We start from the raw sequence: 14,852 nt of genomic DNA, 5'->3' as shown, positions 1-14,852 counted from the left end.
AACATCCCGGAAAAGCAGAAAGATTAATCTATCAGAATAGATAGAGATACTTACCTAAAGACCACAGAGATCCTCCAACCAATCCGCTAGCTTATAAAGATCTGCATTAGGGCCATTCCAAAATGCAAAGAGACCAAAATCCTAACAATTATGCCATCTTTCCTCACTCTCTTTGTTGCTGATAATGAGAACATTATCCTCATTGTCTTCGCTGTGAGGTTTGGAAAGTTTAGGGTTAACTTGATTAGCTTAAAGATGTAAAGGCTCCCTTTTGTGCGACGGGACATAATTGGCTGATAAATGCAGAGAAGCATTATCTCGCTAGGGCGTAGGTGGAGCATTCCTTGGTAGGAGATCGAAACCCTTATGTCTTAAATAATAGGGATTCAAGTTTTTGATTAGCATACTTGGTAGCATTAAACACAAAAATTTGTCAGTCTAAGCTCCCTATTGTATGGATGCTTGGTTCGATTTTCTTCTATGAATCCAACACTTGGCAATGTGGAAGCTGTTTAGGGTGTTGGAAGACTGAGTTTTCAAGCTTCTTCGCATGCTGAACTTCCAGAGGGGCAAAAGAATTTGAAGTTACTATCTTGGAATGCCTCGCAGACCTAGGCTTGAAGCTCTGAATCTGCGAATCTGAGCCAAACCTATTCTACCAGGGCAAAAACCCTAGCTTTCTCCTTTTTGCATTTCGTTTTGCCCGACATTTGCCTGAGAATTGGATATTCGAATGCACTTTTCTCATCTTTTTTTTGCTATCTGCCATTTTTCAGTTAAATTATATAAATATTTAATTTTAATACATAGTTTACAAAAACTTAATAATAATTTTTATATATTTTAGAATTGAACTTTTTTTTTTGTGGTTATTTCCTTTAGTGTTTTTTTTTATATAAAATATAATTATTAATTTAATATTAAAAAATATATTTAAACTAAATGATAAATTGTTTAAATAAATAATAATAATAAATGATATAATTTTTAAATTGTAACACTTATCAATTATACATATTACAAACACTATTATAAAATATAATTAAAAAATGATATTGTTTTTTTTTTTTTTTTAATAAAAGTAAAATAATAATAATAATTTAAGTAATTTTATTTTTTTTAAAAAGTTTTAAAAAAATTAGAAATTTAAATACAAAGATATAACATTTAACTCTACATTTGATTGAAATATCTATATTTGAACTTGGTAAGAAAAATAGATAGTGATAATTGATATTGATAGACATTCATTTGTGAGGTGGAAGATAGAAATGATTGTTTTTTAAAAAGTTAATCCACTTGTAACAAATGTGAAAAAGATAAAGTTGTAATTAATGCATTGATAGAGTTCTTATAAATGAATGTATTTGCAAAGTGTTTGAAAATTCTATATTTATATGTAATGAAAATTAATTTTACTCCTAACTATTTTTACTCCCAACTAATCACAATAAAGATAATTAGCTTTTTCATATTTTAAAATCATAGATAAATGTGTGAACATTACAAATTTGTATATAAGCCCAAAAAAAATTAAAATAAATAAATAAATAAAAATATATATATATTTACATACTATTGGTTGGATGAAAAGGTTATTTACATCTAACCGATGAACTAATAATAATAATACCCACGTTTTGTTTTTGTCGTTGTTGTTTTATCGTCTCCGAAGAACTCCATTAATTGGCTGTTTAACTTAAAACGAATAAGAAAGTTATGTTTCATTTTTTCAAACCCTACGTGCCTTCTCGTTTCTCTTGAAACTTTTGTTTGCATCCAATATCTGTTCTGCATTGTGTAACCCTCATTTGATTTATCCGAAAGAGAAATATTATCGGGGTAAGTGTTTGTTTTTGGCTGCAGTAGCCATTACGGAGAGCGGGTTTTGTGATCAACCCAATCGTACTATTGGATAAACCCTTCTCGCTTTTGGGTTACTCTTGCAGAAATTTGTATGAATATTTTAGATTAGTTTATAGGTTCTGCTAGAGGAATTTCGCACTGTGTTTTTAGTTTAGTTTCACCAGTCATTTGGACAGCGGGCTTAATCACTTTGAACAATTTGGGAAAGAGTTTCAAAGTTTTTTCAATATTCGGGTAAGATACCTTGTTGCATTCTTTTACTCGTGAAATTCTTTGGCATTTTTGGTGTTAGCGTATTCATTTTCTAATTCAAGTATGGAAGAATATTATGTTACAAAAATCAAAGTGAAAATGTGATGACTAATGAATGATTTCCTTCTAGCAGTTTTATATAGTTGTCTAGTTACTTTAAACTACATGATAACCCATGTGGAAAGACTGAATATCACAAGAGTTTCCAGCATAATTACATACATTCTAGTTTGGGACTCTTAAGAAATTATGTATACGTCAATCCTTCTGTCGTTTAAAAACATCAGCCCCAAACCTTTCTTTTCAAAATATTGGGAGTTGTATTGAAGCGCTTATTTCCAAATTGTCGGTCTAGAAACGTTTGTGTTGGATCTGATAGAGTTCCTGGTAGGAATCTTCTCCCAAGTGGATACCGTATTCTGTTGAATCATAACAAGTCGTTGTTTCGTGGGAGTTGGATCTGGGTTTTAAGATTCTCCAATATTTTGGCTCATCTTATGCTGTCAGGGCCTTTTATATTCTGAAAAGTACTGATATGTTTTTGAAACATATTCAGGAAATGGCTTTTTCGGGTACTAGTAAGCCCCTTTTTTATAAGGAATGCGTGAAACTCATTCCAACTTGTATTATATTAGTTTCCACATATACAGGGAGATTTGAACTTGGGTTGGGTTCTCACATTGGTGCGAGGTTACTTAGCCTCTAGAGCACAGCTTTTTGTTCTCAAGCAACACGGGTTTAAAGTTTTGAACAAAGACGGTCACTGGGATAATTCATCAAAAGGCAACAGATCAGAATAGACCTGTGTGTAATACTGATGGATGAAAAGGTTATGTTCTTAATGTCCTGAAAGACTGTTCGCATTACCTTGACTTTATAGTTTATTGAAAACAAAATTAAATAATCTTTTTAGTATCAGAACGAGCACTTAACCATCTGTTAGAAGTGATAACTGGGAAAGTAAAACTCAGAAATGCACTGGAAAACATCAAAATTGCTCTTAAACTTCATGTTTTACTGGTTGTCTTGGTTACGGAGGTCTCTTGCCCTGTTGATCTCATATAGTTGCGGCATCACCATTCAATTACAGGAGAAATCTGGCCATAATCTGAACTATTTTGGTGTGCTCCAAGTTTATCAGTCAGTCTACCTTCAAGAAAATCCATTAGTGCCCTAATGCACTACTTATGATTTTCAATAACAAATAAGTCGCTGTCTAGTTTATCTCATTCCATCTAACAGATTGGATTTGAAAGATAGCTTTCAACTGATTCATTTGTTTTCTTCCAAGGGCTGATTTATTCTCTTCAAATACCACCTTTATAAATTGGCAGCTATAGGAGTCAAAATGTGAACAATGACTCTGATTTCATTTTCCAATAGCTTATCTCCATGGTGTATCACCATTTTCTTCCATATGCAGAAGAACAAAGTGCAGTACACGAGGAATTGGAGCATAAAACGATGTTCTGCTTGATCACGCTTCCGAGTTCATCCCAAATATGTAAGTCTTCCAAGACTAGGTTCCTAATATCATTCCTAACATCCAATTCTTCTTAAGTGTCTCCTATAGATTCCAATATTTGTAACGTGATCTACAGTCCTATTTGCTGCCCTAAAAGAATGGGAGAATAATATGACTCAAATTGTGGATGGAGTTCTCTGGTTTCCACTCTTCTTTTCTTAACCTCCAGTCAGATGGTATACTCTGTTGCATTGCTGTTATAACTGGAAGGGAATGGTGTTCGCAGTCTTATGCAATGCTGGTTTTAAGCTTGCTAGCAAAGCCGAAGACTCCATGTTATTATTCTTGGTTGTGACAAGGAACTTGGATAGAGAAGGCATATTTGTAATTCTAGATACAATCTGAAAATGTCTCCCCAAAGTTCATACCACTGAACACGCATTCATTTTGGAAGCTTCATCAAGTTTAAGCAATATTAGTTTCCAAAGGAGTTACCTCATCTTACTTATTTTCTCAAATTACTTTCTGCACTGCCCCCATCAGTAGGGCAGGAATTCAAGAGTATTATCCAAGCTATTACCCAAAAGATCATTCACCTGCAAATCCTTAGTGTGATGAAATGAGCTGTAGTATTAAGTTGTTACACTCAACATTTGTTAGCCCACTTGTTTTAAACTTTTCACTGTTTTCAGTAATTCAACAGTAGTATCGGAGCTATTTCAAAGTACTTTATCAGGAAATAAATTATAGTATCCAAGTTAATTACCTTAAAAAATTAGTTGTCCAAAACTTAGTATCCAAACGTTTAATAAAACTACAGCGAAATCATTTTTGGAACCATTGTCACAATTGCAAGGATATATATCTAACCACTATTGACATAACTTTTACCAAAAATAATTATTCCAAAGGAAATGACAAATCACTGTCTACACAACTTTTACTAAAATAATTATTGCAAAGAGAAATGACCAACCCATATTAACAATACTTTTAGCAAAATAATTATTTCTTTGGCATTTTGTGGCAGATAACAGGATCAAAACATTATTCCTTTGGCAAAGGTCATGGCAACTGCCGAGAATCACACAGAGCGAGTATTTTCCATCAAACTGTGGCCTCCAAGTGATAACACTCGCTTGATGCTGGTAGAGCGGATGACCAGTACTCTATCTTCAGAATCCTATTTTTCAAGAAAGTATGGTCTTCTGAGCAAGGAAGAGGCTGCAGAAGATGCTAAAAGAATAGAAGATATAGCATTTGTTGCAGCAAATGATCATGCTAGTAAATACCCAGATGCAGATGGTAGATCTACTGTGCAACTTTATGCACAAGAGGCGAGCAAACTAATGTTGGAGGCTCTTAAGCGAGGACCCAGTTCAGACAGAACAACAGATCCTATTGCCAGGGAAGCATTCCCTGAAACTGTTGAGGCGAAGGAAGCAGTTGAAATGATTGAAGCTGTTGACTCGAAGGAAACTGTTGAAGAGAAGGAAGCTGCTGAAATGATGGAAGCTGTTGATTCGAAGGAAACTGTTGAAATGAAGGAAACTGTTGAAGAGAAGGGAGCTGTTGAAATGAAGGAAGCTGTTGAAGAGAACGAAGCCGTTGAAATGAATGAAACTGTTGAAGTTAATGAAACTGTTTTTGATATATCAGGGGGGTCACGGGGATTTGTTGATAAAGCCCTAGCCACAGAGCTCTTAAGGCCATTAAAGGAGCCAGGGAATTCTTATTCCAAAATATGCTTCAGCAACCGAAGTTTTGATGTCGAGGCTGCCACTGTTGCAAAAGAAATTTTGATGGGTGTTCAGAAAAATTTAACAGATGTGGACCTTGCAGATTTTGTTGCTGGAAGGCCTGAGGCTGAGGCCCTTGAGGTAATGTCAATATTTTCATCTGTTTTAGAAGGTTGTGTGCTGAGGTCACTAAATCTTTCAGATAATGCATTGGGAGAGAAGGGCATCAGGGCTTTTCGATCACTCTTGAAATCTCAGAAAACACTGGAAGAATTGTATTTCATCAATAACGGTATTTCGGGAGATGCTGCTAGAGCCATTTGTGAGCTTCTTCCATCTGTTGAAAGGATCAAGACTTTGCATTTTCATAACAATATGACAGGAGATGATGGAGCAGAGGCCCTTTCAGATCTCGTTACAAAATGCATAGCTCTAGAGGATTTCCGATGCTCATCAACCAGAATAGGTACCCAGGGTGGTATAAGTTTAGCAGGAGCTTTGGGAAAAGGCCACAGTTTGAAAAAGCTCGATTTAAGGGATAACATGTTTGGGAAACAAGGCGGGGTTGCTGTGAGCCGAGTTATATCTGGACACGTAGGTCTCACAGAAGTGTACTTGAGCTATTTGAATTTTGAGGATAAAGGCGCAATAGCTATTGCCAACAGCCTCAAAGATGCAGCTCCATCTCTGAGTGTTCTTGAGATTGCAGGAAATGAAATCACTCCAATAGCAGCTCCAGCTTTTGCAGAATGCCTTGCTGTAAAAAGCTTACTGACAAAATTTGTTGCATCAGAAAATGAACTCAAGGATGAAGGATCAGTTATTATATGCAAAGCACTTTTGGAAGGTCACGATCATCTCAAAGAACTTGATCTGAGTACAAATGGTATGACTGGAATTGGAGCAAAGGCTGCAGCAGAAACTGTTGCAAACAAGACTGATTTTAATCTGCTTAATATTGATGGAAATTGTATTTCTGAAGAAGGAATTGAGACTGTCAAAAATGTCCTGAGAAAAGGTACCAAGGGTGTTTCTGTACTTGGATCTCTGGAAGAGAATAATGAAGAAGGTGAGGGTGATGATGAAGAAAATGAAGGTGAAAGCGAGAATGGGGATGAAGAGGAAAGTAGTGATAATGACACATTGTTAGAGGAGAGACTTCAGAACCTGAAAGTGTAGCATGGAATGCTGATGTTTAGTGTAGGCACTCCAGTAGGACAATTTTGGATATTTTAATCCCTTTAAGGTTAACTTTCAGAGTTTTAACAACCACAGTTAAGCCCCTTATGGGAACAAAGGTAAGTGCATTTCCTGTTTACTGATTAGGAACAAGCGTTACCTCAATCTGAATATATGAGTTCTACTCTGAACCGGAGGATTCCCAATTTTTCATTTGTTGACTGACATGCGTTTTATGTCTCGTTTCTTTAATTTGCATTACTTGTGGTAGTTAAAAAATATCTATCATTTTGTCATCATCTTTAATGATGATATATTTGTGTGTAAGAGCCCTGTTTCAAAGGGTTTGCTTCTCAGCAGCTATATCTGTGTAAGTGACGTTCTTAAATTGTCTGAAAGCTGAATGGTGTGGTGTTTAAGATTTCAAATATTGGTTGCAATACTTATTTATTATCTGTCTTGTGATTTTTTTTGTTCTTTTTTATTCGTCCTATGTTTTGTTTAATATAAATAGCATTATCTATATGTCTATTTACACGAATAATATGAAATAAGTTTAGTGCTTCAGTTGAATTCATTTTTGGGATTGTTGAGTTTTTTTCATTGATAGGTCAAAGATAGTGCTTAGTTTGCAGATCCAAAAGGTTATTTCTCTCTGGAGTTTACTGGAAGAAAACTGACAAATTTGAATAACTTCCTTTCCAATAAAAAAGTACTCAAGATTTAAACATAATCTTGCATGGATGTTTTTGTAAAGAAACTGGTAAACAAAATAATAGGTATATTTCAGCATTTTGTTAATATTGATTATTAACCATTTATTTTATTTTTGAGAGTTTTTTCAATTTTGTGTATTTAATTACCTCTTTGGTAGCCCATTTTAATGAGTAGTTATATTGTTGAGGAAATTTTTAACTCATGCACATTAGCTAAATCGCCAGGCAAGTGAACAATGCTAGTACTGGAGTATATCAACCTAGTGACTTTCATCTCAAATCCTGTTCCAGATTGGCAAAGCTTTAAGTGTTTGTAATGCCTTATTTTTCTTAAAATTAATAATACCAGATTTCCAAAGTCCATTTCTAATGTAATTTATTTCTGGATTTGATTGTGTATCCAAAAATTGTTTTTTTGGATAAGCATCTGGCGTTATGTTACAGGTCCCAGGCTGGTATATGGCAAACAAGAGGTACAATATTTAGTAACACACACAAGGCCTGTATCAATAGATCACAGTTGGGCGCAGCAGCCTTAAGCAAAGCACAAGACCAAGTATAAGTAAATCATATTCAAGAACATGAAGGGAGCCAGCAAGCACGCAATAAGCAGTGACCTTTCAGCCCACGAGAGTAAAGCTGTAAGCAGCAACAAATCCCACTAAATGAACCAAAACACAACATAGCCACCAAGAGACATGGAGTTCAAAGCAAAAGTCACCCACAGATGCATAATGCAAAATTATTTGGGATATACCCCAACCCCAGTAAGTGACTCCAGCACTATTTGGTGCAGTCTTCCATCTATTGAATGCCTGACTATAAATGCCGTTCCCAGACACTGCAACTTTCTTAGCCTTCACCATTTTGATTCTAGAAGATCCTCCAAATCATCCATCAGAACATTTTATAACTTCTGCCCATCTCACAGGTGAACAGGATTGTCTTATCCTATATGAAGGAGTGTGTAAGTGCTGAGTACCTCTATTAAACCCTTATTGTGCGTAATGACCATATGCTTGATCACTAGGTGTAAATTTTGAAAAAATTCTTTAGGGGTCTCCACTTCCCTGGTTAGGTCAATTAGCGCCTCTTGCATTGCCTTCTATGCCTGAGCCTCTGGCACACCTTGGTGCTGCACTGTGACCTGCATATCAGAAACTGGATTCTCGTCTTTTACCTTTGGACATCTTAGAAGCTCTTCTAGGCCTGCTCTCATTTCCTCATTTTGAGCCATGACCTACAATTTTTCATTGAAATTTACTAACAGATTTGCTCTGAAGCAAAGTGCATCATTTTCTTTAATCCCATCTTTACCCAGAATCAAGTTTACCGCTTGCAGTACAGATGCATTAAGGGCAGCGGAATATCTGTTTAAGACAGTGGTTGGCAACTCCCTCTTTACAGAGAATCACGAGCCAAGCCACTACCTTGCCTAGCTACAAAAACGATGCTTGTGCTCAGCCACACAACCCAAAGTTGCACCACCCATAATCTCTTGAAAAGCATGTCGATGCACCAGGCAAACAAGAATCTCAAATGACATTGATGAAACACCTTATACCATACACTAAACTCACAAAGGAGATCGTAATTAGAAGAAGAGTTACTGGTAATCCGTTTCGTAACACATGCAAAATTTGTCATTCCAACATGTGCCTTGCTAATACTGCATGCAAGGTATAAATATCAATAAAATATAAAATATAAAATTATATTATTAAAAATATCAGTAAGTTTTTTATTATGAAAATAAAACCTACGGTGACAGGTGGAGCACTATCAAGCTGAGTGATCATCCTCGATAAGCTTGGATAGTTATGACTTTCCAAAGAAGGCACATTAGAAAGAATCCACTGATTGGCGAAAGAATGGCAACTTTGTTTTGCTCCCTAAAACAGTGATGCAACTCCTTTAACTTATAGTATAAAATTTTCTTGATGCAAATCAGGTCTTCATTTATTATGGAGTGAAGCTTCCAATTTGGGAATTTTCTCTGAAAGCATTTATAAATTATAACAGTTAATGAATCTCACAGTATACCCAAATCAAACCAGCTAACAGTTAATCTCTTCTTTCATCCACAATTCTTCACTTTGGAAATGCAGGAATAGGAGGGACCAGTTGTAGAGGCAAGAACCAAATTCAAGTTTCATCTAAGCTCTTCTAAATCCCTAGGGTTACTACATTCTGTGCCCTCAGTTGCTTCACCTTCTTGTGCAAGTCTTTTAATATCTAACCTATGTTACTAGAAATGTGATGTTTATGTCGTGTTCTGTGTTTCAACAACAGCAACTGGTTTCGTGTTGCGAACGGTCCTTTTTCTATCGTTTAGTCATAGCACAAATCTCTGCACAAATTTTGCACTTTGAACTTTTTTTCCCACTAAAATTTATATCCATGAATTTCTGCTTTTTCCAATTGTTTCACGTCCATGTTTATTGGGATACTTTTTGGAGCTTGTTTTAGGTGACATTATTATTGTTGATGTCTGATCTCCAGTTTAGTGTGGAGGACTTCAATTTACATTCACTTATTAATAAACTGAAAGTAGCAAACCCATAGTTTCAGAATGCAGATAGATCTGATCTATGCCCTACTGTGAATAGGCAAATCCACCTTAGAATAGTAGGGCATAGTTCTCTATCCTATATGCAATGCCCCTTAGAAGAGTAGGGCATAGTTCTAGATTCTATATGCAATACGAATGAATAGCCCTACTGATATCACTCACTTCAATCTGGGCATCTGCTTCACATAGAATAGTAGGGCTCCCATAGTAGGGGTTCGTGGGAGCCCTGCATCTGAACCGGAATATAATGAGAATGCAGGGGCCCCTACTATTCTATAGGGGGTTGGTGGTGGGACTATAGTTTAGGCCGTTTGCCTGGCCAGCTTATTCATATTATTGCGGCCAGATTCTATACATAAGCATGGGTGGTGGGTGGCCCCTACTATTATATGGTAGCTGTTGGGTGGCTCCTAGCCCTAGAATTTTATGGTATGGGCCCTACTATTCTAAAGTCCTTATTCAATATGTAGTAGTGGTAAGATATTATATTAATTTGTTCATGTATGTTACTTGTAAAATACTTTTTAAAACTAATTTATTCAAAATTGATAAGCATAATAATTTTGATAATCATTTATTCTAAACTTATAATAAATTTATATATAAATACGTGCGCACACATTTCTTATTCACAACTTCTAGATATTGCATTTCTCGTCATGTTGTAGTTGCAGTTTCATTTCTCATTTCTCGTTTCTGGTAACATAGTATCTAACACACAGTTTGTGTAGATGCTGCCAATTCTTTCCTTATTGGAAACAATGAATCATTATAGCCATGGCAGGGTTTTGAACAATACGTCTCAGGTAGTTCCCATTATCTGGAATTGCTTGCTTTATGATTTTCCATTACAAGTTGTGCCACAGCTCAAGCTGAGCATGGTTTCTTTCCAGCCAACTCTCTGATGACTAAGCCAACTTATTTTGGCTCTCTGATTTCGTCATGGTATATCAGTCTTATGGTTTATCAGATTTGCTTTGGGCCATGGTTATTTGCATTGTATTGGTTAATCCTGTTTGAGTTTAATTATTGTCATCCCTGGTAAGTGAGTATAAGTAGATCCTTCCAAATCCAGTCATTGCATGAGTAAACTTACACTTCTATGTTACACGGTGCTTGGATATGCCTATTTTGGTTGAGGTTTGATTAGACGGGATTAACTCTTTCTTTGTTCAATGGCAACTTCACGTTAAATGTCAATGCATTGATCAATCAGAATCAAACATTAAAATAGGCTGGTCATATTTTTTTAAAATTAATATTTGTTTTCCAATTTATTTCAAAATATCTTAATTGCTTTTAGAGTCTTACTATCTTATTTGAGGGTGTAGCCTTTTGAATCTCAAGAGATCAACCAATAAGGAGCAAGAATTAAAATAGCTAACCAAATTCTCAATGTTTGCTTTTTTGTCCTATTTCTTTAGATAATGCAATAGGTGATTTTTTATAATAATAATAAAAAAATTACAGAAATAAAAAATCCAACATATTAAAAAGGTCAAATGTATAGTTAAAATATTTTTCCATAAGATAATAATGCTTTACAGAATTACAATGATGCAAGCAATTTTCTATATCATTAGAATTTTTTAAGATTTTCATACAATAGCATAAGCAACTTTGTTTTGTTTCTTTTGACAATACAATGGTTGATAAAGCCATGTGATTTTTACAATATAAAAAATGATTTGATAAAAATTTAATAATTGATAACAATAATATAATACTTTATAAATATTGAGAGATCAATAATTACATATATAATATAATATATACCTAGTTTTTTTACATATAGAAATCATTATTGTTACAATATCGTTTAAGTAATATTTTAAAGATTTAGCTACAATACATATATATATATATATATATATATATATATATATATATATGTTCAACACTTAGTGTATTGTTCCCAACCAATTTCAAACTTTGATTGGCCATTGTGATTGTCGGTGTGTGTCTTTGTTGATCTAGCGTGCTCATGTATTTCAACACCAACTTTGTTATGAGGATGAGGTCTCCTATTTATGGCCACATTGGTTCATAATTCTAGTTCAAAGGCGTTTCATGTGAACCCAAAAGATGTGTGCCAATGTCACCAATCATACTAATTTTTCAATTTCTAATTCATTGTTTCTTTTAAATGGAGAATCTAATTAAGATTCTTTTATATATTGTATAGATATACATCTTATCTTAGAAAAATATAGTAAAAATTCTAAATTGATATTTCAAGACATCAAAATTTTGATATTTTTATTAGAATTTACATATATTTTGTATTAAGAAAACAAGTTTTGAAGGGACCTCGAAACCTAGATATTAGAAGCAGACAATTCGCTAGCTAGACCCAAAGATATACAACATGCTTTCAAAGAGAAATAGAGCAAAGATACAACAGACCAAAGTCAAAATAGGTGGGGAGCCGAACACCCCATAATCCCCACCCACACAAAGTGGTGGTCAAGAAAAGAAAAAACCCTAAATAAATTCACCACCCAGAAATAGGAAGAGGACATCGGAATTAAGATTTCCCCATCACCCTTGACTTGTGAGCTTTAGGAGAAGAATGGGATGGAAACCTCTTTGAATGTTTTCCTTTAATTGTTATCCATCCCTCTTCAATCTTGGTTGCTCTAGAGTGTCAGGCCAACAAATTGGCAGAGATAACTGATTCATCAACCCCAACACCATTTATAATAGGGCCAACAGTAGCACAACTAGTAGTAGGTTGAACAACATCATGTTGAATCAAACCACCAACATTATTTTGATAAAAAACAACTAAAGTAACACCAACATCACAAACAAGGTTAGCCACAACAACATCATCTAGAGTAACGCCAACAACTTCACGAATAGAGTTAGCCATAGGAAGGACTGCAACAACAACATCCTTCTGACTTGAACTAGCAAGAACAGGAGAAGGGATAATGCCATCATCTTGGTGAGCAAAAACAACCTCAGAGGGAGCTTCTAAAGGGAGCTTCCCCGCTAGATGAAGGCAACTTGGACAACACATAATGTTGCAACATTGCACCCTTCACCCATGAGGAGGGTTTCTTAAGTTTGACTTTCTCACATTTAGCCAGAACATGTTTGGTATTCAAGCAAATCCTGCATATGAAAGGAAGACCTTCATAGTCTATAAAGACTGAACCCAAGAGCCAACAGGACTAAATAGTTTAATCTCCACTAGAAGGTATTTGGAAGCATTGATATCAACATGAATCCAAGCATAAGTAGAATGAAATATATCAGAGGAATCCAATTCCACCATTAGAAAATCATCTAGAGCCTCACCAACTTCCTCAAGAATAGAATCATGCCATCGATGAAGAGGGGGGTTAGGAAGTCTTACCAAGATAGGTATTTTAGAAATATATTCAATGGCAGGGTTGAAGTCCTTGTGCCATGACTTGATCATCAAAGGGAAGCAATTCCCCATGTGAATAAATGATCACATAGAATAGTTCTCCTATCGTCCTCATTATCAAATTTGGTAATAAAGAACTCTTTCACTAGATGAAAGATTTGGACAGAGTTAGTAAGATAAGACACACACACACACACACACACACACACACACACACACACACACACACACACACACACATATAATTTTTCTAAATAACACACACACAAGTGGATATATTAGAGTTTCTCTAATTAATGATTAACCAATAACCATTATCTCTAGAGCAATTCAATCCGACTGAAGCTACAACATTAATACTCCCTCTTAGCTAGGGAGGATTGTTATAGAACACATTATGCTCTCAAGCATATAGAGAGCTATCATCACAATATAATATTCTTGGAATGACATATTTAAGAAAATCTAAATTGAGAATCACTAAATTTTTAGATTCAGCAAGATACAAATTTAAAATGAAGATTGATACTGATGTTGCTTGTGAATTGAGCAAATAATACTTAGAAATGCAAAAATAACTATATAGACATAAACATGCATTAGAAAGAACAAGAGACAAAGGATTTGATTTTGGAGTTCACTAGACTATGGTTACGTCTCCGGATCTGCAAACTTGTAAGATCGATGCCATTATTATGATGTAAAGATTCTTACTTCACCATGGTCTTCCATGGAGCTACAATCTTCTTTCCATTTCCACACTGCAATGACAAGAACTCACTAGCAGCATGTTCGTGCCTAAATCCTTAATCACATTTATAATACTAAGCAATAAAATTGTAACTCACACTCTCTCAACAAGAGTACGTGAATACAATAGGCATCAAGCCTTTACAAATGACTTAAAAAGTCATGAAAACTCTCTCAAGGAACCCACTAAGTTTTTATCTCTCAAGGGACCACTTAACTTACTTAAAAGAAAAGCTCTCACTTCCCCAAAACCCTTTACTAAGAGCAAAATAACTCTTCAAGTGTTTAAGAAATAAGAACACACTCTTCTTCTCTTACAAGAATTTGTGCCCTGGAATCTTCTCCAAATTCTCCTCTCTAGGATGATATTTTTGTAGACTTTAAAATTGTTCCAAACGCTATATTAATTAATTTAATATTTCCTTTGACATTATAATTAATTAATTATATTTGTCATATTCTTCTACTTATTTAATTAAATTTATTTAATTAAATAAGTTCATTTTCCTAATGTATTTTAATTTAATTTAAACACATCCCTTCTAATGTATTAAATTTATTTAATACATGGTGCTCCATAAAATCCCCTTTTATATAAATCTCAATTTATTTAATTCCCTCCACTTTATTGAATTATTTAATCCTATGATAAGTTAAATCCTATTTAATTTAATCATAATCACATCCTAAAACCTAGTCTACACCCATCACTCTCATCATTCTAAGCTTGCCCATTAATTAATCTCGCTTAATTATTCTAAACATCTTTTAGCTCCTAAATGTTTGCTCACACGTGTGAGAAACTCAAGATCCAATAAAACTTTCATTTTATTATTTTATTCACACCTCTGACACCTCTTACACATTTGTCCCCCTTTCCTTTCTCCAAGGTTTCTCACACATGTGTGAGCAAACCTTGAGCCATCACTTTCAT

The 14,852-nt window shown here is 34.7% G+C and overlaps 1 pseudogene across 1 annotated transcript; it reads left to right on the top strand.

Moving 5' to 3' along the window:
- Positions 1-1,632: 1,632 nt before the first annotated feature.
- On the top strand, positions 1,633-6,929 carry LOC149566170 (RAN GTPase-activating protein 2 pseudogene; annotated as a pseudogene). Its single transcript, XR_016362132.1, has 2 exons — positions 1,633-2,100; positions 4,614-6,929. The product of XR_016362132.1 is annotated as an RAN GTPase-activating protein 2 pseudogene (transcript).
- The last annotated feature ends 7,923 nt before the right edge of the window (positions 6,930-14,852 follow it).

Source organism: Cupressus sempervirens, chromosome 3 (assembly GCF_028749045.1).
Source record: "Cupressus sempervirens isolate cs-2001-9-10 chromosome 3, ASM2874904v1, whole genome shotgun sequence".
Taxonomy (NCBI): Eukaryota; Viridiplantae; Streptophyta; class Pinopsida; order Cupressales; family Cupressaceae; genus Cupressus; species Cupressus sempervirens.
The sequence above is the reverse complement of the archived record's forward strand: the minus strand, read 5'-3'. Positions and strand labels throughout refer to the sequence as shown.